Source organism: Mustelus asterias, chromosome 12 (genome assembly GCF_964213995.1).
Source record: "Mustelus asterias chromosome 12, sMusAst1.hap1.1, whole genome shotgun sequence".
Classification (NCBI taxonomy): domain Eukaryota; kingdom Metazoa; phylum Chordata; class Chondrichthyes; order Carcharhiniformes; family Triakidae; genus Mustelus; species Mustelus asterias.
Genome location: NC_135812.1, coordinates 53,863,884 through 53,887,519, shown reverse-complemented (window position 1 = coordinate 53,887,519; position 23,636 = coordinate 53,863,884).

Below are 23,636 nucleotides of genomic sequence, written 5' to 3'. Positions count from 1 at the left end.
ATTATGAGTAAATCCACAATTGATTGCAAGGATTCGCAATTTGTTCTTCGGCAAGTTGCATTGCGAGAGAAGTTCAGCATTTTTAGTTAATTGAGAATTGATTCCAAAGCTTTCCTCAATGCCAATGAGTTATTACTGACGAAAATCTGATATAGCGGGTAAGTCAGTATGTGAATGAGGGATGCATTGCGTGTAAATCTACATTGATTTCCAAAGATTTGTTGAATGCCAATCAGTCTCTCTTGCCTGAAGTCTGATATTTCGGCATGTTACATGGCTGGATGAGCTAAGCATTATGAGTAAATCAACAATTGACTGCAAGGATTCGCAACTTGCTCTTCGCCCAGCTCCATGGCGAGATAAGGAAAGCATTTTGAGTTGATGGAGAATTGATTCCAATGAATTCCTCAATGCCAGTGAGTCTTTACTGCCGAAAATCTGATACGGCGGGTAAGTCAGTACGTGAATGAGGGAAGCATTGCTTGTAAATCTACATTCATTTCCAAAGATTTGTTGAATGCCAATCAGTCTCTTTTGCCAAAAGTCTGATATTTCGGCATGTTAGATGGCTGGATGAAGTAAGCATTTTGAGTAAATCCAGAATTGAGTCCAAAGGGTTCCTCAATGCCAATGAGCTTTTATCGCCAGAAATCTGATCTTGATGCAATGTGCATATCTGGATGAGGTAAATCTACATTGATTTCCAAAGATTAGTTGAATGCCAATCTGTCTCTATTGCCTGAAGTCCGATATTTCGGCATGTTCCATGGCTGGATGAGCTAAGCATTATGAGTAAATCAACAATTGACTGCAAGGATTCGCAACTTGCTCTTCGCCCAGCTCCATGGCGAGATAAGGAAAGCATTTTGAGTTGATGGAGAATTGATTCCAATGAATTCCTCAATGCCAGTGAGTCTTTACTGCCGAAAATCTGATATAGCGGTTAAGTCAGTATGTGAATGAGGGAAGCATTGCGTGTAAATCTACATTGATTTCCAATGATTTGTTGAATGCCAATCAGTCTCTTTTGCCAAAAGTCTGTTATTTCGGCACGTTATATGGCTGGATGAAGTAAGGATTTTGAGTAAATCCAAAATTGAGTCCAAAGAGTTCCTCAATGCCAATGAGCTTTTATCGCCAGAAATCTGATCTTGATGCAATGTGCATATCTGGATGAGGTAAGCATATTGCGTATCCTCAGGGTTGATCCCAAAGATTTCCTCAACACAAATGAAAGCTTACTCGCCAGAAATCTGGCATTGCGGCAAAGTTCTTATCTCGAAGGGTTCAGCATTTTAGTCAATCCACATTTGATTGCATGGATTCGCAATTTGTTCTTTGGCAAGTTGCATGGCGAGATAAGTTAAGCATTTTCAGTTAATTGAGAATTGATTCCAAAGCTGTCCTCAATGCCAATGAGTTATTACTGCCGACAGTCTGATATAGCGGGTAAGTCAGTATGTGAATGAGGGAAGCATTGCGTGCAAATCTACATTGATTTCCAAAGATTTGTTGAATGCCAATCAGACTCTTTTGCCAGAAGTCTGATATTTCGGCATGTTACATGGCTGGATTAGGTAAGGATTATGAGTAAATCCACAATTGATTGCAAGAATTCGCAATTTGTTCTTCGGCAAGTTGCATTGCGAGAAAAGTTAAGCATTTTAGTTTATTGAGAATTGATTCCAAAGCTTTCCTCAATGCCAATGAGTTATTACTGCCGAAAATCTGATATAGCGGATAAGTCAGTAGGTGAATGAGGGAAGCATTGCGTGTAAATCTACATTCATTTCGAAACATTTGTTGAATGCCAATCAGTCTCTTTTGCCAAAAGTCTGACATTTCGGCATGTTACATGGCTGGATGAGCTAAGCATTATGAGTAAATCCACAATTGATTGCGAGGATTCGCAATTTGTTCTTCGGCAAGTTGCATTGCGAGAGAAGTTAAGCATTTTTAGTTAATTGAGAATTGATTCCAAAGCTTTCTTCAATGCCAATGAGTTATTACTGCCGAAAATCTGATGTAGCGGGTAAGTCAGTATGTGAATGAGGGACGCAGTGCATGTAAATCTACATTGATTTCCAAAGATTTGTTGAATGCCAATCAGTCTCTATTGCCTGAAGTCTGATATTTCGGCATGTTACATGGCTGGATGAGCTAAGCATTCTGAGTAAATCAACAATTGATGGCAAGGATTCGCAACTTGCTCTTCGCCCAGCTCCATGGCGAGATAAGGAAAGCATTTTGAGTTGATGGAGAATTGATTCCAATGAATTCCTCAATGCCAGTGAGTCTTTACTGCCGAAAATCTGATACGGCGGGTAAGTCAGTACGTGAATGAGGGAAGCATTGCTTGTAAATCTACATTCATTTCCAAAGATTTGTTGAATGCCAATCAGATTCTTTTGCCAGAAGTCTCATATTTCGGCATGTTACATGGCTGGATTAGGTAAGCATTATGAGTAAATCCACAATTGATTGCAAGGATTCGCAATTTGTTCTTCGGCAAGTTGCATTGCGAGAGAAGTTAAGCATTTTAGTTTATTGAGAATTGATTCCAAAGCTTTCCTCAATGCCAATGAGTTATTACTGCCGAAAATCTGATATAGCGGATAAGACAGTAGGTGAATGAGGGAAGCATTGCGTGTAAATCTACATTCATTTCGAAACATTTGTTGAATGCCAATCAGCCTCTTTTGCCAAAAGTCTGATATTTCGGCACGTTATGTGGCTGGATGAGGTAAGCATTTTGAGTAAATCCAGAATTGAGTCCACAAAGAGTTCCTCAATGCCAATGAGCTTTTATCGCCAGAAATCTGATCTTGATGTAATGTGCATATCTGGATGAGGTAAGCATTTTGAGTAACCCCAGTGTTGATCCCAAAGATTTCCTCAACACAAATGAAAGCTTACTCGCCAAAAATCTGACATTGCGGCAAAGTGCTTATCTCGAAGGGTTCAGCATTTTAGTCAATCCACATTTGATTGCATCAATTCGCAATTTGTTCTTTGGCAGGTTGCATGCCGAGATAAGTTAAGCATTTTCAGTTAATTGAGAATTGATTCCAAAGCTGTTCTCAATGCCAATGAGTTATTACGGCCGACAGTCTGATATAGCGGGTAAGTCAGTATGTGAATGAGGGAAGCATTGCGTGTAAATCGATATTGATTTCCAAAGATTTGTTGAATGCCAATCAGATTCTTTTGCCAGAAGTCTGATATTTCGGCATGTTACATGGCTGGATGAGGTAAGCATTATGAGTAAATCCACAATTGATTGCAAGGATTCGCAATTTGTTCTTCGGCAAGTTGCATTGCGAGAGAAGTTCAGCATTTTTAGTTAATTGAGAATTGATTCCAAAGCTTTCCTCAATGCCAATGAGTTATTACTGACGAAAATCTGATATAGCGGGTAAGTCAGTATGTGAATGAGGGATGCATTGCGTGTAAATCTACATTGATTTCCAAAGATTTGTTGAATGCCAATCAGTCTCTCTTGCCTGAAGTCTGATATTTCGGCATGTTACATGGCTGGATGAGCTAAGCATTATGAGTAAATCAACAATTGACTGCAAGGATTCGCAACTTGCTCTTCGCCCAGCTCCATGGCGAGATAAGGAAAGCATTTTGAGTTGATGGAGAATTGATTCCAATGAATTCCTCAATGCCAGTGAGTCTTTACTGCCGAAAATCTGATACGGCGGGTAAGTCAGTACGTGAATGAGGGAAGCATTGCTTGTAAATCTACATTCATTTCCAAAGATTTGTTGAATGCCAATCAGTCCCTTTTGCCAAAAGTCTGATATTTCGGCATGTTATATGGCTGGATGAAGTAAGCATTTTGAGTAAATCCAGAATTGAGTCCAAAGAGTTCCTCAATGCCAATGAGCTTTTATCGCCAGAAATCTGATCTTGATGCAATGTGCATATCTGGATGAGGTAAATCTACATTGATTTCCAAAGATTTGTTGAATGCCAATCTGTCTCTATTGCCTGAAGTCTGATATTTCGGCATGTTCCATGGCTGGATGAGCTAAGCATTATGAGTAAATCAACAATTGACTGCAAGGATTCGCAACTTGCTCTTCGCCCAGCTCCATGGCGAGATAAGGAAAGCATTTTGAGTTGATGGAGAATTGATTCCAATTAATTCCTCAATGCCAGTGAGTCTTTACTGCCGAAAATCTGATAATGCGGGTACGTCAGTATGTGAATGAGGGAAGCATTGCGTGTAAATCTACATTGATTTCCAATGATTTGTTGAATGCCAATCAGTCTCTTTTGCCAAAAGTCTGTTATTTCGGCACGTTATATGGCTGGATGAAGTAAGGATTTTGAGTAAATCCAAAATTGAGTCCAAAGAGTTCCTCAATGCCAATGAGCGTTTATCGCCAGAAATCTGATCTTGATGCAATGTGCATATCTGGATGAGGTAAGCATATTGAGTAACCCCAGGGTTGATCCCAAAGATTTCCTCAACACAAATGAAAGCTTACTCGCCAGAAATCTGGCATTGCGGCAAAGTTCTTATCTCGAAGGGTTCAGCATTTTAGTCAATCCACATTTGATTGCATGGATTCGCAATTTGTTCTTTGGCAAGTTGCATGGCGAGATAAGTTAAGCATTTTCAGTTAATTGAGAATTGATTCCAAAGCTGTCCTCAATGCCAATGAGTTATTACTGCCGACAGTCTGATATAGCGGGTAAGTCAGTATGTGAATGAGGGAAGCATTGCGTGCAAATCTACATTGATTTCCAAAGATTTGTTGAATGCCAATCAGACTCTTTTGCCAGAAGTCTGATATTTCGGCATGTTACATGGCTGGATTAGGTAAGGATTATGAGTAAATCCACAATTGATTGCAAGAATTCGCAATTTGTTCTTCGGCAAGTTGCATTGCGAGAGAAGTTAAGCATTTTAGTTTATTGAGAATTGATTCCAAAGCTTTCCTCAATGCCAATGAGTTATTACTGCCGAAAATCTGATATAGCGGATAAGTCAGTAGGTGAATGAGGGAAGCATTGCGTGTAAATCTACATTCATTTCGAAACATTTGTTGAATGCCAATCAGTCTCTTTTGCCAAAAGTCTGACATTTCGGCATGTTACATGGCTGGATGAGCTAAGCATTATGAGTAAATCCACAATTGATTGCAAGGATTCGCAATTTGTTCTTCGGCAAGTTGCATTGCGAGAGAAGTTAAGCATTTTTAGTTAATTGAGAATTGATTCCAAAGCTTTCTTCAATGCCAATGAGTTATTACTGCCGAAAATCTGATGTAGCGGGTAAGTCAGTATGTGAATGAGGGACGCAGTGCATGTAAATCTACATTGATTTCCAAAGATTTGTTGAATGCCAATCAGTCTCTATTGCCTGAAGTCTGATATTTCGGCATGTTACATGGCTGGATGAGCTAAGCATTCTGAGTAAATCAACAATTGATGGCAAGGATTCGCAACTTGCTCTTCGCCCAGCTCCATGGCGAGATAAGGAAAGCATTTTGAGTTGATGGAGAATTGATTCCAATGAATTCCTCAATGCCAGTGAGTCTTTACTGCCGAAAATCTGATACGGCGGGTAAGTCAGTACGTGAATGAGGGAAGCATTGCTTGTAAATCTACATTCATTTCCAAAGATTTGTTGAATGCCAATCAGATTCTTTTGCCAGAAGTCTCATATTTCGGCATGTTACATGGCTGGATTAGGTAAGCATTATGAGTAAATCCACAATTGATTGCAAGGATTCGCAATTTGTTCTTCGGCAAGTTGCATTGCGAGAGAAGTTAAGCATTTTAGTTTATTGAGAATTGATTCCAAAGCTTTCCTCAATGCCAATGAGTTATTGCTGCCGAAAATCTGATATAGCGTATAAGACAGTGGGTGAATGAGGGAAGCATTGCGTGTAAATCTACATTCATTTCGAAACATTTGTTGAATGCCAATCTGTCTCTATTGCCTGAAGTCTGATATTTCGGCATGTTCCATGGCTGGATGAGCTAAGCATTATGAGTAAATCAACAATTGACTGCAAGGATTCGCAACTTGCTCTTCGCCCAGCTCCATGGCGAGATAAGGAAAGCATTTTGAGTTGATGGAGAATTGATTCCAATTAATTCCTCAATGCCAGTGAGTCTTTACTGCCGAAAATCTGATAATGCGGGTACGTCAGTATGTGAATGAGGGAAGCATTGCGTGTAAATCTACATTGATTTCCAATGATTGGTTGAATGCCAATCAGTCTCTTTTGCCAAAAGTCTGTTATTTCGGCACGTTTTATGGCTGGATGAAGTAAGGATTTTGAGTAAATCCAAAATTGAGTCCAAAGAGTTCCTCAATGCCAATGAGCTTTTATCGCCAGAAATCTGATCTTGATGCAATGTGCATATCTGGATGAGGTAAGCATATTGAGTAACCCCAGGGTTGATCCCAAAGATTTCCTCAACACAAATGAAAGCTTACTCGCCAGAAATCTGGCATTGCGGCAAAGTTCTTATCTCGAAGGGTTCAGCATTTTAGTCAATCCACATTTGATTGCATGGATTCGCAATTTGTTCTTTGGCAAGTTGCATGGCGAGATAAGTTAAGCATTTTCAGTTAATTGAGAATTGATTCCAAAGCTGTCCTCAATGCCAATGAGTTATTACTGCCGACAGTCTGATATAGCGGGTAAGTCAGTATGTGAATGAGGGAAGCATTGCGTGCAAATCTACATTGATTTCCAAAGATTTGTTGAATGCCAATCAGACTCTTTTGCCAGAAGTCTGATATTTCGGCATGTTACATGGCTGGATTAGGTAAGGATTATGAGTAAATCCACAATTGATTGCAAGAATTCGCAATTTGTTCTTCGGCAAGTTGCATTGCGAGAGAAGTTAAGCATTTTAGTTTATTGAGAATTGATTCCAAAGCTTTCCTCAATGCCAATGAGTTATTACTGCCGAAAATCTGATATAGCGGATAAGTCAGTAGGTGAATGAGGGAAGCATTGCGTGTAAATCTACATTCATTTCGAAACATTTGTTGAATGCCAATCAGTCTCTTTTGCCAAAAGTCTGACATTTCGGCATGTTACATGGCTGGATGAGCTAAGCATTATGAGTAAATCCACAATTGATTGCAAGGATTCGCAATTTGTTCTTCGGCAAGTTGCATTGCGAGAGAAGTTAAGCATTTTTAGTTAATTGAGAATTGATTCCAAAGCTTTCTTCAATGCCAATGAGTTATTACTGCCGAAAATCTGATGTAGCGGGTAAGTCAGTATGTGAATGAGGGACGCAGTGCATGTAAATCTACATTGATTTCCAAAGATTTGTTGAATGCCAATCAGTCTCTATTGCCTGAAGTCTGATATTTCGGCATGTTACATGGCTGGATGAGCGAAGCATTCTGAATAAATCAACAATTGATGGCAAGGATTCGCAACTTGCTCTTCGCCCAGCTCCATGGCGAGATAAGGAAAGCATTTTGAGTTGATGGAGAATTGATTCCAATGAATTCCTCAATGCCAGTGAGTCTTTACTGCCGAAAATCTGATACGGCGGGTAAGTCAGTACGTGAATGAGGGAAGCATTGCTTGTAAATCTACATTCATTTCCAAAGATTTGTTGAATGCCAATCAGATTCTTTTGCCAGAAGTCTGATATTTCGGCATGTTACATGGCTGGATTAGGTAAGCATTATGAGTAAATCCACAATTGATTGCAAGGATTCGCAATTTGTTCTTCGGCAAGTTGCATTGCGAGAGAAGTTAAGCATTTTAGTTTATTGAGAATTGATTCCAAAGCTTTCCTCAATGCCAATGAGTTATTACTGCCGAAAATCTGATATAGCGTATAAGACAGTAGGTGAATGAGGGAAGCATTGCGTGTAAATCTACATTCATTTCGAAACATTTGTTGAATGCCAATCAGTCTCTTTTGCCAAAAGTCTGATATTTCGGCACGTTATGTGGCTGGATGAGGTAAGCATTTTGAGTAAATCCAGAATTGAGTCCAAAGAGTTCCTCAATGCCAATGAGCTTTTATCGCCAGAAATCTGATCTTGATGTAATGTGCATATCTGGATGAGGTAAGCATTTTGAGTAACCCCAGTGTTGATCCCAAAGATTTCCTCAACACAAATGAAAGCTAACTCGCCAAAAATCTGACATTGCGGCAAAGTGCTTATCTCGAAGGGTTCAGCATTTTAGTCAATCCACATTTGATTGCATCAATTCGCAATTTGTTCTTCGGCAAGTTGCATGCCGAGATAAGTTAAGCATTTTCAGTTAATTGAGAATTGATTCCAAAGCTGTTGTCAATGCCAATGAGTTATTACTGCCGACAGTCTGATATAGCGGGTAAGTCAGTATGTGAATGAGGGAAGCATTGCGTGTAAATCGACATTGATTTCCAAAGATTTGTTGAATGCCAATCAGATTCTTTTGCCAGAAGTCTGATATTTCGGCATGTTACATGGCTGGATGAGGTAAGCATTATGAGTAAATCCACAATTGATTGCAAGGATTCGCAATTTGTTCTTCGGCAAGTTGCATTGCGAGAGAAGTTCAGCATTTTTAGTTAATTGAGAATTGATTCCAAAGCTTTCCTCAATGCCAATGAGTTATTACTGCCGAAAATCTGATATAGCGTATAAGACAGTTTGTGAATGAGGGAAGCATTGCGTGTAGATCTACATTGATTTCCAATGATTTGTTGAATGCCAATCAGTCTCTTTTGCCAAAAGTCTGTTATTTCGGCACGTTATATGGCTGGATGAAGTAAGGATTTTGAGTAAATCCAAAATTGAGTCCAAAAGGTTCCTCAATGCCAATGAGCTTTTATCGCCAGAAATCTGATCTTGATGCAATGTGCATACCTGGATGAGGTAAGCATATTGAGTAACCCCAGGGTTGATCCCAAAGATTTCCTCAACACAAATGAAAGCTTACTCGCCAGAAATCTGGCATTGCGGCAAAGTTCTTATCTCGAAGGGTTCAGCATTTTAGTCAATCCACATTTGATTGCATGGATTCGCAATTTGTTCTTTGGCAAGTTGCATGGCGAGATAAGTTAAGCATTTTCAGTTAATTGAGAATTGATTCCAAAGCTGTCCTCAATGCCAATGAGTTATTACTGCCGACAGTCTGATATAGCGGGTAAGTCAGTATGTGAATGAGGGAAGCATTGCGTGCAAATCTACATTGATTTCCAAAGATTTGTTGAATGCCAATCAGACTCTTTTGCCAGAAGTCTGATATTTCGGCATGTTACATGGCTGGATTAGGTAAGGATTATGAGTAAATCCACAATTGATTGCAAGAATTCGCAATTTGTTCTTCGGCAAGTTGCATTGCGAGAGAAGTTAAGCATTTTAGTTTATTGAGAATTGATTCCAAAGCTTTCCTCAATGCCAATGAGTTATTACTGCCGAAAATCTGATATAGCGGATAAGTCAGTAGGTGAATGAGGGAAGCATTGCGTGTAAATCTACATTCATTTCGAATCATTTGTTGAATGCCAATCAGTCTCTTTTGCCAAAAGTCTGACATTTCGGCATGTTACATGGCTGGATGAGCTAAGCATTATGAGTAAATCCACAATTGATTGCAAGGATTCGCAATTTGTTCTTCGGCAAGTTGCATTGCGAGAGAAGTTAAGCATTTTTAGTTAATTGAGAATTGATTCCAAAGCTTTCTTCAATGCCAATGAGTTATTACTGCCGAAAATCTGATGTAGCGGGTAAGTCAGTATGTGAATGAGGGACGCAGTGCATGTAAATCTACATTGATTTCCAAAGATTTGTTGAATGCCAATCAGTCTCTATTGCCTGAAGTCTGATATTTCGGCATGTTACATGGCTGGATGAGCTAAGCATTCTGAGTAAATCAACAATTGATGGCAAGGATTCGCAACTTGCTCTTCGCCCAGCTCCATGGCGAGATAAGGAAAGCATTTTGAGTTGATGGAGAATTGATTCCAATGAATTCCTCAATGCCAGTGAGTCTTTCCTGCCGAAAATCTGATACGGCGGGTAAGTCAGTACGTGAATGAGGGAAGCATTGCTTGTAAATCTACATTCATTTCCAAAGATTTGTTGAATGCCAATCAGATTCTTTTGCCAGAAGTCTGATATTTCGGCATGTTACATGGCTGGATTAGGTAAGCATTATGAGTAAATCCACAATTGATTGCAAGGATTCGCAATTTGTTCTTCGGCAAGTTGCATTGCGAGAGTAGTTCAGCATTTTAGTTTATTGAGAATTGATTCCAAAGCTTTCCTCAATGCCAATGAGTTATTACTGCCGAAAATCTGATATAGCGGATAAGACAGTAGGTGAATGAGGGAAGCATTGCGTGTAAATCTACATTCATTTCGAAACATTTGTTGAATGCCAATCAGTCTCTTTTGCCAAAAGTCTGATATTTCGGCACGTTATGTGGCTGGATGAGGTAAGCATTTTGAGTAAATCCAGAATTGAGTCCAAAGAGTTCCTCAATGCCAATGAGCTTTTATCGCCAGAAATCTGATCTTGATGTAATGTGCATATCTGGATGAGGTAAGCATATTGAGTAACCCCAGTGTTGATCCCAAAGATTTCCTCAACACAAATGAAAGCTAACTCGCCAAAAATCTGACATTGCGGCAAAGTGCTTATCTCGAAGGGTTCAGCATTTTAGTCAATCCACATTTGATTGCATCAATTCGCAATTTGTTCTTTGGCAAGTTGCATGCCGAGATAAGTTAAGCATTTTCAGTTAATTGAGAATTGATTCCAAAGCTGTTCTCAATGCCAATGAGTTATTACTGCCGACAGTCTGATATAGCGGGTAAGTCAGTATGTGAATGAGGGAAGCATTGCGTGTAAATCGACATTGATTTCCAAAGATTTGTTGAATGCCAATCAGATTCTTTTGCCAGAAGTCTGATATTTCGGCATGTTACATGGCTGGATGAGGTAAGCATTATGAGTAAATCCACAATTGATTGCAAGGATTCGCAATTTGTTCTTCGGCAAGTTGCATTGCGAGAGAAGTTCAGCATTTTTCGTTAATTGAGAATTGATTCCAAAGCTTTCCTCAATCCCAATGAGTTATTACTGACGAAAATCTGATATAGCGGGTAAGTCAGTATGTGAATGAGGGATGCATTGCGTGTAAATCTACATTGATTTCCAAAGATTTGTTGAATGCCAATCAGTCTCTCTTGCCTGAAGTCTGATATTTCGGCATGTTACATGGCTGGATGAGCTAAGCATTATGAGTAAATCAACAATTGACTGCAAGGATTCGCAACTTGCTCTTCGCCCAGCTCCATGGCGAGATAAGGAAAGCATTTTGAGTTGATGGAGAATTGATTCCAATGAATTCCTCAATGCCAGTGAGTCTTTACTGCCGAAAATCTGATACGGCGGGTAAGTCAGTACGTGAATGAGGGAAGCATTGCTTGTAAATCTACATTCATTTCCAAAGATTTGTTGAATGCCAATCAGTCTCTTTTGCCAAAAGTCTGATATTTCGGCATGTTATATGGCTGGATGAAGTAAGCATTTTGAGTAAATCCAGAATTGAGTCCAAAGAGTTCCTCAATGCCAATGAGCTTTTATCGCCAGAAATCTGATCTTGATGCAATGTGCATATCTGGATGAGGTAAATCTACATTGATTTCCAAAGATTTGTTGAATGCCAATCTGTCTCTATTGCCTGAAGTCTGATATTTCGGCATGTTCCATGGCTGGATGAGCTAAGCATTATGAGTAAATCAACAATTGACTGCAAGGATTCGCAACTTGCTCTTCGCCCAGCTCCATGGCGAGATAAGGAAAGCGTTTTGAGTTGATGGAGAATTGATTCCAATGAATTCCTCAATGCCAGTGAGTCTTTACTGCCGAAAATCTGATATAGCGGGTACGTCAGTATGTGAATGAGGGAAGCATTGCGTGTAAATCTACATTGATTTCCAATGATTTGTTGAATGCCAATCAGTCTCTTTTGCCAAAAGTCTGTTATTTCGGCACGTTATAAGGCTGGATGAAGTAAGGATTTTGAGTAAATCCAAAATTGAGTCCAAAGAGTTCCTCAATGCCAATGAGCTTTTATCGCCAGAAATCTGATCTTGATGCAATGTGCATATCTGGATGAGGTAAGCATATTGAGTAACCCCAGGGTTGATCCCAAAGATTTCCTCAACACAAATGAAAGCTTACTCGCCAGAAATCTGGCATTGCGGCAAAGTTCTTATCTCGAAGGGTTCAGCATTTTAGTCAATCCACATTTGATTGCATGGATTCGCAATTTGTTCTTTGGCAAGTTGCATGGCGAGATAAGTTAAGCATTTTCAGTTAATTGAGAATTGATTCCAAAGCTGTCCTCAATGCCAATGAGTTATTACTGCCGACAGTCTGATATAGCGGGTAAGTCAGTATGTGAATGAGGGAAGCATTGCGTGCAAATCTACATTGATTTCCAAAGATTTGTTGAATGCCAATCAGACTCTTTTGCCAGAAGTCTGATATTTCGGCATGTTACATGGCTGGATTAGGTAAGGATTATGAGTAAATCCACAATTGATTGCAAGAATTCGCAATTTGTTCTTCGGCAAGTTGCATTGCGAGAGAAGTTAAGCATTTTAGTTTATTGAGAATTGATTCCAAAGCTTTCCTCAATGCCAATGAGTTATTTCTGCCGAAAATCTGATATAGCGGATAAGTCAGTAGGTGAATGAGGGAAGCATTGCGTGTAAATCTACATTCATTTCGAAACATTTGTTGAATGCCAATCAGTCTCTTTTGCCAAAAGTCTGACATTTCGGCATGTTACATGGCTGGATGAGCTAAGCATTATGAGTAAATCCACAATTGATTGCAAGGATTCGCAATTTGTTCTTCGGCAAGTTGCATTGCGAGAGAAGTTAAGCATTTTTAGTTAATTGAGAATTGATTCCAAAGCTTTCTTCAATGCCAATGAGTTATTACTGCCGAAAATCTGATGTAGCGGGTAAGTCAGTATGTGAATGAGGGACGCAGTGCATGTAAATCTACATTGATTTCCAAAGATTTGTTGAATGCCAATCAGTCTCTATTGCCTGAAGTCTGATATTTCGGCATGTTACATGGCTGGATGAGCTAAGCATTCTGAGTAAATCAACAATTGATGGCAAGGATTCGCAACTTGCTCTTCGCCCAGCTCCATGGCGAGATAAGGAAAGCATTTTGAGTTGATGGAGAATTGATTCCAATGAATTCCTCAATGCCAGTGAGTCTTTACTGCCGAAAATCTGATACGGCGGGTAAGTCAGTACGTGAATGAGGGAAGCATTGCTTGTAAATCTACATTCATTTCCAAAGATTTGTTGAATGCCAATCAGATTCTTTTGCCAGAAGTCTGATATTTCGGCATGTTACATGGCTGGATTAGGTAAGCATTATGAGTAAATCCACAATTGATTGCAAGGATTCGCAATTTGTTCTTCGGCAAGTTGCATTGCGAGAGAAGTTAAGCATTTTAGTTTATTGAGAATTGATTCCAAAGCTTTCCTCAATGCCAATGAGTTATTACTGCCGAAAATCTGATATAGCGGATAAGACAGTAGGTGAATGAGGGAAGCATTGCGTGTAAATCTACATTCATTTCGAAACATTTGTTGAATGCCAATCAGTCTCTTTTGCCAAAAGTCTGATATTTCGGCACGTTATGTGGCTGGATGAGGTAAGCATTTTGAGTAAATCCAGAATTGAGTCCAAAGAGTTCCTCAATGCCAATGAGCTTTTATCGCCAGAAATCTGATCTTGATGTAATGTGCATATCTGGATGAGGTAAGCATTTTGAGGAACCCCAGTGTTGATCCCAAAGATTTCCTCAACACAAATGAAAGCTAACTCGCCAAAAATCTGACATTGCGGCAAAGTGCTTATCTCGAAGGGTTCAGCATTTTAGTCAATCCACATTTGATTGCATCAATTCGCAATTTGTTCTTTGGCAAGTTGCATGCCGAGATAAGTGAAGCATTTTCAGTTAATTGAGAATTGATTCCAAAGCTGTTCTCAATGCCAATGAGTTATTACTGCCGACAGTCTGATCTTGCGGGTAAGTCAGTATGTGAATGAGGGAAGCATTGCGTGTAAATCGACATTGATTTCCAAAGATTTGTTGAATGCCAATCAGATTCTTTTGCCAGAAGTCTGATATTTCGGCATGTTACATGGCTGGATGAGCTAAGCATTATGAGTAAATCAACAATTGACTGCAAGGATTCGCAACTTGCTCTTCGCCCAGCTCCATGGCGAGATAAGGAAAGCATTTTGAGTTGATGGAGAATTGATTCCAATGAATTCCTCAATGCCAGTGAGTCTTTACTGCCGAAAATCTGATAGGGCGGGTAAGTCAGTACGTGAATGAGGGAAGCATTGCTTGTAAATCTACATTCATTTCCAATGATTTGTTGAATGCCAATCAGTCTCTTTTGCCAAAAGTCTGTTATTTCGGCACGTTATATGGCTGGATGAAGTAAGGATTTTGAGTAAATCCAAAATTGAGTCCAAAGAGTTCCTCAATGCCAATGAGCTTTTATCGCCAGAAATCTGATCTTGATGCAATGTGCATATCTGGATGAGGTAAGCATATTGAGTAACCCCAGGGTTGATCCCAAAGATTTCCTCAACACAAATGAAAGCTGACGCGCCAGAAATCTGGCATTGCGGCAAAGTTCTTATCTCGAAGGGTTCAGCATTTTAGTCAATCCACATTTGATTGCATGGATTCGCAATTTGTTCTTTGGCAAGTTGCATGGCGAGATAAGTTAAGCATTTTCAGTTAATTGAGAATTGATTCCAAAGCTGTCCTCAATGCCAATGAGTGATTACTGCCGACAGTCTGATATAGCGGGTAAGTCAGTATGTGAATGAGGGAAGCATTGCGTGCAAATCTACATTGATTTCCAAAGATTTGTTGAATGCCAATCAGACTCTTTTGCCAGAAGTCTGATATTTCGGCATGTTACATGGCTGGATTAGGTAAGGATTATGAGTAAATCCACAATTGATTGCAAGAATTCGCAATTTGTTCTTCGGCAAGTTGCATTGCGAGAGAAGTTAAGCATTTTAGTTTATTGAGAATTGATTCCAAAGCTTTCCTCAATGCCAATGAGTTATTACTGCCGAAAATCTGATATAGCGGATAAGTCAGTAGGTGAATGAGGGAAGCATTGCGTGTAAATCTACATTCATTTCGAAACATTTGTTGAATGCCAATCAGTCTCTTTTGCCAAAAGTCTGACATTTCGGCATGTTACATGGCTGGATGAGCTAAGCATTATGAGTAAATCCACAATTGATTGCAAGGATTCGCAATTTGTTCTTCGGCAAGTTGCATTGCGAGAGAAGTTAAGCATTTTTAGTTAATTGAGAATTGATTCCAAAGCTTTCTTCAATGCCAATGAGTTATTACTGCCGAAAATCTGATGTAGCGGGTAAGTCAGTATGTGAATGAGGGACGCAGTGCATGTAAATCTACATTGATTTCCAAAGATTTGTTGAATGCCAATCAGTCTCTATTGCCTGAAGTCTGATATTTCGGCATGTTACATGGCTGGATGAGCTAAGCATTCTGAGTAAATCAACAATTGATGGCAAGGATTCGCAACTTGCTCTTCGCCCAGCTCCATGGCGAGATAAGGAAAGCATTTTGAGTTGATGGAGAATTGATTCCAATGAATTCCTCAATGCCAGTGAGTCTTTCCTGCCGAAAATCTGATACGGCGGGTAAGTCAGTACGTGAATGAGGGAAGCATTGCTTGTAAATCTACATTCATTTCCAAAGATTTGTTGAATGCCAATCAGATTCTTTTGCCAGAAGTCTGATATTTCGGCATGTTACATGGCTGGATTAGGTAAGCATTATGAGTAAATCCACAATTGATTGCAAGGATTCGCAATTTGTTCTTCGGCAAGTTGCATTGCGAGAGTAGTTAAGCATTTTAGTTTATTGAGAATTGATTCCAAAGCTTTCCTCAATGCCAATGAGTTATTACTGCCGAAAATCTGATATAGCGGATAAGACAGTAGGTGAATGAGGGAAGCATTGCGTGTAAATCTACATTCATTTCGAAACATTTGTTGAATGCCAATCAGTCTCTTTTGCCAAAAGTCTGATATTTCGGCACGTTATGTGGCTGGATGAGGTAAGCATTTTGAGTAAATCCAGAATTGAGTCCAAAGAGTTCCTCAATGCCAATGAGCTTTTATCGCCAGAAATCTGATCTTGATGTAATGTGCATATCTGGATGAGGTAAGCATTTTGAGTAACCCCAGTGTTGATCCCAAAGATTTCCTCAACACAAATGAAAGCTAACTCGCCAAAAATCTGACATTGCGGCAAAGTGCTTATCTCGAAGGGTTCAGCATTTTAGTCAATCCACATTTGATTGCATCAATTCGCAATTTGTTCTTTGGCAAGTTGCATGCCGAGATAAGTTAAGCATTTTCAGTTAATTGAGAATTGATTCCAAAGCTGTTCTCAATGCCAATCAGTTATTACTGCCGACAGTCTGATATAGCGGGTAAGTCAGTATGTGAATGAGGGAAGCATTGCGTGTAAATCTACATTGATTTCCAAAGATTTGTTGAATGCCAATCAGATTCTTTTGCCAGAAGTCTGATATTTCGGCATGTTACATGGCTGGATGAGGTAAGCATTATGAGTAAATCCACAATTGATTGCAAGGATTCGCAATTTGTTCTTCGGCAAGTTGCATTGCGAGAGAAGTTCAGCATTTTTAGTTAATTGAGAATTGATTCCAAAGCTTTCCTCAATGCCAATGAGTTATTACTGACGAAAATCTGATATAGCGGATAAGTCAGTATGTGAATGAGGGATGCATTGCGTCTAAATCTACATTGATTTCCAAAGATTTGTTGAATGCCAATCAGTCTCTATTGCCTGAAGTCTGATATTTCGGCATGTTACATGGCTGGATGAGCTAAGCATTATGAGTAAATCAACAATTGACTGCAAGGATTCGCAACTTGCTCTTCGCCCAGCTCCATGGCGAGATAAGGAAAGCATTTTGAGTTGATGGAGAATTGATTCCAATGAATTCCTCAATGCCAGTGAGTCTTTACTGCCGAAAATCTGATACGGCGGGTAAGTCAGTACGTGAATGAGGGAAGCATTGCTTGTAAATCTACATTCATTTCCAAAGATTTGTTGAATGCCAATCAGTCTCTTTTGCCAAAAGTCTGATATTTCGGCATGTTATATGGCTGGATGAAGTAAGCATTTTGAGTAAATCCAGAATTGAGTCCAAAGAGTTCCTCAATGCCAATGAGCTTTTATCGCCAGAAATCTGATCTTGATGCAATGTGCATATCTGGATGAGGTAAATCTACATTGATTTCCAAAGATTTGTTGAATGCCAATCTGTCTCTATTGCCTGAAGTCTGATATTTCGGCATGTTCCATGGCTGGATGAGCTAAGCATTATGAGTAAATCAACAATTGACTGCAAGGATTCGCAACTTGCTCTTCGCCCAGCTCCATGGCGAGATAAGGAAAGCGTTTTGAGTTGATGGAGAATTGATTCCAATGAATTCCTCAATGCCAGTGAGTCTTTACTGCCGAAAATCTGATATAGCGGGTACGTCAGTATGTGAATGAGGGAAGCATTGCGTGTAAATCTACATTGATTTCCAATGATTTGTTGAATGCCAATCAGTCTCTTTTGCCAAAAGTCTGTTATTTCGGCACGTGATAAGGCTGGATGAAGTAAGGATTTTGAGTAAATCCAAAATTGAGTCCAAAGAGTTCCTCAATGCCAATGAGCTTTTATCGCCAGAAATCTGATCTTGATGCAATGTGCATATCTGGATGAGGTAAGCATATTGAGTAACCCCAGGGTTGATCCCAAAGATTTCCTCAACACAAATGAAAGCTTACTCGCCAGAAATCTGGCATTGCGGCAAAGTTCTTATCTCGAAGGGTTCAGCATTTTAGTCAATCCACATTTGATTGCATGGATTCGCAATTTGTTCTTTGGCAAGTTGCATGGCGAGATAAGTTAAGCATTTTCAGTTAATTGAGAATTGATTCCAAAGCTGTCCTCAATGCCAATGAGTTATTACTGCCGACAGTCTGATATAGCGGGTAAGTCAGTATGTGAATGAGGGAAGCATTGCGTGCAAATCTACATTGATTTCCAAAGATTTGTTGAATGCCAATCAGACTCTTTTGCCAGAAGTCTGATATTTCGGCATGTTACATGGCTGGATTAGGTAAGGATTATGAGTAAATCCATAATTGATTGCAAGAATTCGCAATTTGTTCTTCGGCAAGTTGCATTGCGAGAGAAGTTAAGCATTTTAGTTTATTGAGAATTGATTCCAAAGCTTTCCTCAATGCCAATGAGTTATTTCTGCCGAAAATCTGATATAGCGGATAAGTCAGTAGGTGAATGAGGGAAGCATTGCGTGTAAATCTACATTCATTTCGAAACATTTGTTGAATGCCAATCAGTCTCTTTTGCCAAAAGTCTGACATTTCGGCATGTTACATGGCTGGATGAGCTAAGCATTATGAGTAAATCCACAATTGATTGCAAGGATTCGCAATTTGTTCTTCGGCAAGTTGCATTGCGAGAGAAGTTAAGCATTTTTAGTTAATTGAGAATTGATTCCAAAGCTTTCTTCAATGCCAATGAGTTATTACTGCCGAAAATCTGATGTAGCGGGTAAGTCAGTATGTGAATGAGGGACGCAGTGCATGTAAATCTACATTGATTTCCAAAGATTTGTTGAATGCCAATCAGTCTCTATTGCCTGAAGTCTGATATTTCGGCATGTTACATGGCTGGATGAGCTAAGCATTCTGAGTAAATCAACAATTGATGGCAAGGATTCGCAACTTGCTCTTCGCCCAGCTCCATGGCGAGATAAGGAAAGCATTTTGAGTTGATGGAGAATTGATTCCAATGAATTCCTCAATGCCAGTGAGTCTTTACTGCCGAAAATCTGATACGGCGGGTAAGTCAGTACGTGAATGAGGGAAGCATTGCTTGTAAATCTACATTCATTTCCAAAGATTTGTTGAATGCCAATCAGATTCTTTTGCCAGAAGTCTGATATTTCGGCATGTTACATGGCTGGATTAGGTAAGCATTATGAGTAAATCCACAATTGATTGCAAGGATTCGCAATTTGTTCTTCGGCAAGTTGCATTGCGAGAGAAGTTAAGCATTTTAGTTTATTGAGAATTGATTCCAAAGCTTTCCTCAATGCCAATGAGTTATTACTGCCGAAAATCTGATATAGCGGATAAGACAGTAGGTGAATGAGGGAAGCATTGCGTGTAAATCTACATTCATTTCGAAACATTTGTTGAATGCCAATCAGTCTCTTTTGCCAAAAGTCTGATATTTCGGCACGTTATGTGGCTGGATGAGGTAAGCATTTTGAGTAAATCCAGAATTGAGTCCAAAGAGTTCCTCAATGCCAATGAGCTTTTATCGCCAGAAATCTGATCTTGATGTAATGTGCATATCTGGATGAGGTAAGCATTTTGAGTAACCCCAGTGTTGATCCCAAAGATTTCCTCAACACAAATGAAAGCTAACTCGCCAAAAATCTGACATTGCGGCAAAGTGCTTATCTCGAAGGGTTCAGCATTTTAGTCAATCCACATTTGATTGCATCAATTCGCAATTTGTTCTTTGGCAAGTTGCATGCCGAGATAAGTGAAGCATTTTCAGTTAATTGAGAATTGATTCCAAAGCTGTTCTCAATGCCAATGAGTTATTACTGCCGACAGTCTGATCTTGCGGGTAAGTCAGTATGTGAATGAGGGAAGCATTGCGTGTAAATCGACATTGATTTCCAAAGATTTGTTGAATACCAATCAGATTCTTTTGCCAGAAGTCTGATATTTCGGCATGTTACATGGCTGGATGAGGTAAGCATTATGAGTAAATCCACAATTGATTGCAAGGATTCGCAATTTGTTCTTCGGCAAGTTGCATTGCGAGAGAAGTTCAGCATTTTTCGTTAATTGAGAATTGATTCCAAAGCTTTCCTCAATGCCAATGAGTTATTACTGACGAAAATCTGATATAGCGGGTAAGTCAGTATGTGAATGACGGATGCATTGCGTGTAAATCTACATTGATTTCCAAAGATTTGTTGAGTGCCAATCAGTCTCTATTGCCTGAAGTCTGATATTTCGGCATGTTACATGGCTGGATGAACTAAGCATTATGAGTAAATCAACAATTGACTGCAAGGATTCGCAACTTGCTCTTCGCCCAGCTCCATGGCGAGATAAGGAAAGCATTTTGAGTTGATGGAGAATTGATTCCAATGAATTCCTCAATGCCAGTGAGTCTTTACTGCCGAAAATCTGATACGGCGGGTAAGTCAGTACGTGAATGAGGGAAGCATTGCTTGTAAATCTACATTCATTTCCAAAGATTTGTTGAATGCCAATCAGTCTCTTTTGCCAAAAGTCTGATATTTCGGCATGTTATATGGCTGGATGAAGTCAGCATTTTGAGTAAATCCAGAATTGAGTCCAAAGAGTTCCTCAATGCCAATGAGCTTTTATCGCCAGAAATCTGATCTTGATGCAATGTGCATATCTGGATGAGGTAAATCTACATTGATTTCCAAAGATTTGTTGAATGCCAATCTGTCTCTATTGCCTGAAGTCTGATATTTCGGCATGTTCCATGGCTGGATGAGCTAAGCATTATGAGTAAATCAACAATTGACTGCAAGGATTCGCAACTTGCTCTTCGCCCAGCTCCATGGCGAGATAAGTTAAGCATTTTCAGTTAATTGAGAATTGATTCCAAAGCTGTCCTCAATGCCAATGAGTTATTACTCCCGTCAGTCTGATATAGCGGGTAAGTCAGTATGTGAATGAGGGAAGCATTGCGTGCAAATCTACATTGATTTCCAAAGATTTGTTGAATGCCAATCAGACTCTTTTGCCAGAAGTCTGATATTTCGGCATGTTACATGGCTGGATAAGGTAAGGATTATGAGTAAATCCACAATTGATTGCAAGAATTCGCAATTTGTTCTTCGGCAAGTTGCATTGCGAGAGAAGTTAAGCATTTTAGTTTATTGAGAATTGATTCCAAAGCTTTCCTCAATGCCAATGAGTTATTACTGCCGAAAATCTGATATAGCGGATAAGACAGTAGGTGAATGAGGGAAGCATTGCGTGTAAATCTACATTCATTTCGAAACATTTGTTGAATGCCAATCAGTCTCTTTTGCCAAAAGTCTGATATTTCGGCACGTTATGTGGCTGGATGAGGTAAGCATTTTGAGTAAATCCAGAATTGAGTCCAAAGAGTTCCTCAATGCCAATGAGCTTTTATCGCCAGAAATCTGATCTTGATGTAATGTGCATATCTGGATGAGGTAAGCATTTTGAGTAACCCCAGTGTTGATCCCAAAGATTTCCTCAACACAAATGAAAGCTAACTCGCCAAAAATCTGACATTGCGGCAAAGTGCTTATCTCGAAGGGTTCAGCATTTTAGTCAATCCACATTTGATTGCATCAATTCGCAATTTGTTCTTTGGCAAGTTGCATGCCGAGATAAGTGAAGCATTTTCAGTTAATTGAGAATTGATTCCAAAGCTGTTCTCAATGCCAATGAGTTATTACTGCCGACAGTCTGATCTTGCGGGTAAGTCAGTATGTGAATGAGGGAAGCATTGCGTGTAAATCGACATTGATTTCCAAAGATTTGTTGAATACCAATCAGATTCTTTTGCCAGAAGTCTGATATTTCGGCATGTTACATGGCTGGATGAGGTAAGCATTATGAGTAAATCCACAATTGATTGCAAGGATTCGCAATTTGTTCTTCGGCAAGTTGCATTGCGAGAGAAGTTCAGCATTTTTAGTTAATTGAGAATTGATTCCAAAGCTTTCCTCAATGCCAATGAGTTATTACTGACGAAAATCTGATATAGCGGGTAAGTCAGTATGTGAATGACGGATGCATTGCGTGTAAATCTACATTGATTTCCAAAGATTTGTTGAGTGCCAATCAGTCTCTATTGCCTGAAGTCTGATATTTCGGCATGTTACATGGCTGGATGAGCTAAGCATTATGAGTAAATCAACAATTGACTGCAAGGATTCGCAACTTGCTCTTCGCCCAGCTCCATGGCGAGATAAGGAAAGCATTTTGAGTTGATGGAGAATTGATTCCAATGAATTCCTCAATGCCAGTGAGTCTTTACTGCCGAAAATCTGATACGGCGGGTAAGTCAGTACGTGAATGAGGGAAGCATTGCTTGTAAATCTACATTCATTTCCAAAGATTTGTTGAATGCCAATCAGTCTCTTTTGCCAAAAGTCTGATATTTCGGCATGTTATATGGCTGGATGAAGTCAGCATTTTGAGTAAATCCAGAATTGAGTCCAAAGAGTTCCTCAATGCCAATGAGCTTTTATCGCCAGAAATCTGATCTTGATGCAATGTGCATATCTGGATGAGGTAAATCTACATTGATTTCCAAAGATTTGTTGAATGCCAATCTGTCTCTATTGCCTGAAGTCTGATATTTCGGCATGTTCCATGGCTGGATGAGCTAAGCATTATGAGTAAATCAACAATTGACTGCAAGGATTCGCAACTTGCTCTTCGCCCAGCTCCATGGCGAGATAAGTTAAGCATTTTCAGTTAATTGAGAATTGATTCCAAAGCTGTCCTCAATGCCAATGAGTTATTACTCCCGTCAGTCTGATATAGCGGGGAAGTCAGTATGTGAATGAGGGAAGCATTGCGTGCAAATCTACATTGATTTCCAAAGATTTGTTGAATGCCAATCAGACTCTTTTGCCAGAAGTCTGATATTTCGGCATGTTACATGGCTGGATAAGGTAAGGATTATGAGTAAATCCACAATTGATTGCAAGAATTCGCAATTTGTTCTTCGGCAAGTTGCATTGCGAGAGAAGTTAAGCATTTTAGTTTATTGAGAATTGATTCCAAAGCTTTCCTCAATGCCAATGAGTTATTACTGCCGAAAATCTGATATAGCGGATAAGACAGTAGGTGAATGAGGGAAGCATTGCGTGTAAATCTACATTCATTTCGAAACATTTGTTGAATGCCAATCAGTCTCTTTTGCCAAAAGTCTGATATTTCGGCACGTTATGTGGCTGGATGAGGTAAGCATTTTGAGTAAATCCAGAATTGAGTCCAAAGAGTTCCTCAATGCCAATGAGCTTTTATCGCCAGAAATCTGATCTTGATGTAATGTGCATATCTGGATGAGGTAAGCATTTTGAGTAACCCCAGTGTTGATCCCAAAGATTTCCTCAACACAAATGAAAGCTAACTCGCCAAAAATCTGACATTGCGGCAAAGTGCTTATCTCGAAGGGTTCAGCATTTTAGTCAATCCACATTTGATTGCATCAATTCGCAATTTGTTCTTTGGCAAGTTGCATGCCGAGATAAGTGAAGCATTTTCAGTTAATTGAGAATTGATTCCAAAGCTGTTCTCAATGCCAATGAGTTATTACTGCCGACAATCTGATATAGCGGGTAAGTCAGTATGTGAATGAGGGAAGCATTGCGTGTAAATCGACATTGATTTCCAAAGATTTGTTGAATGCCAATCAGATTCTTTTGCCAGAAGTC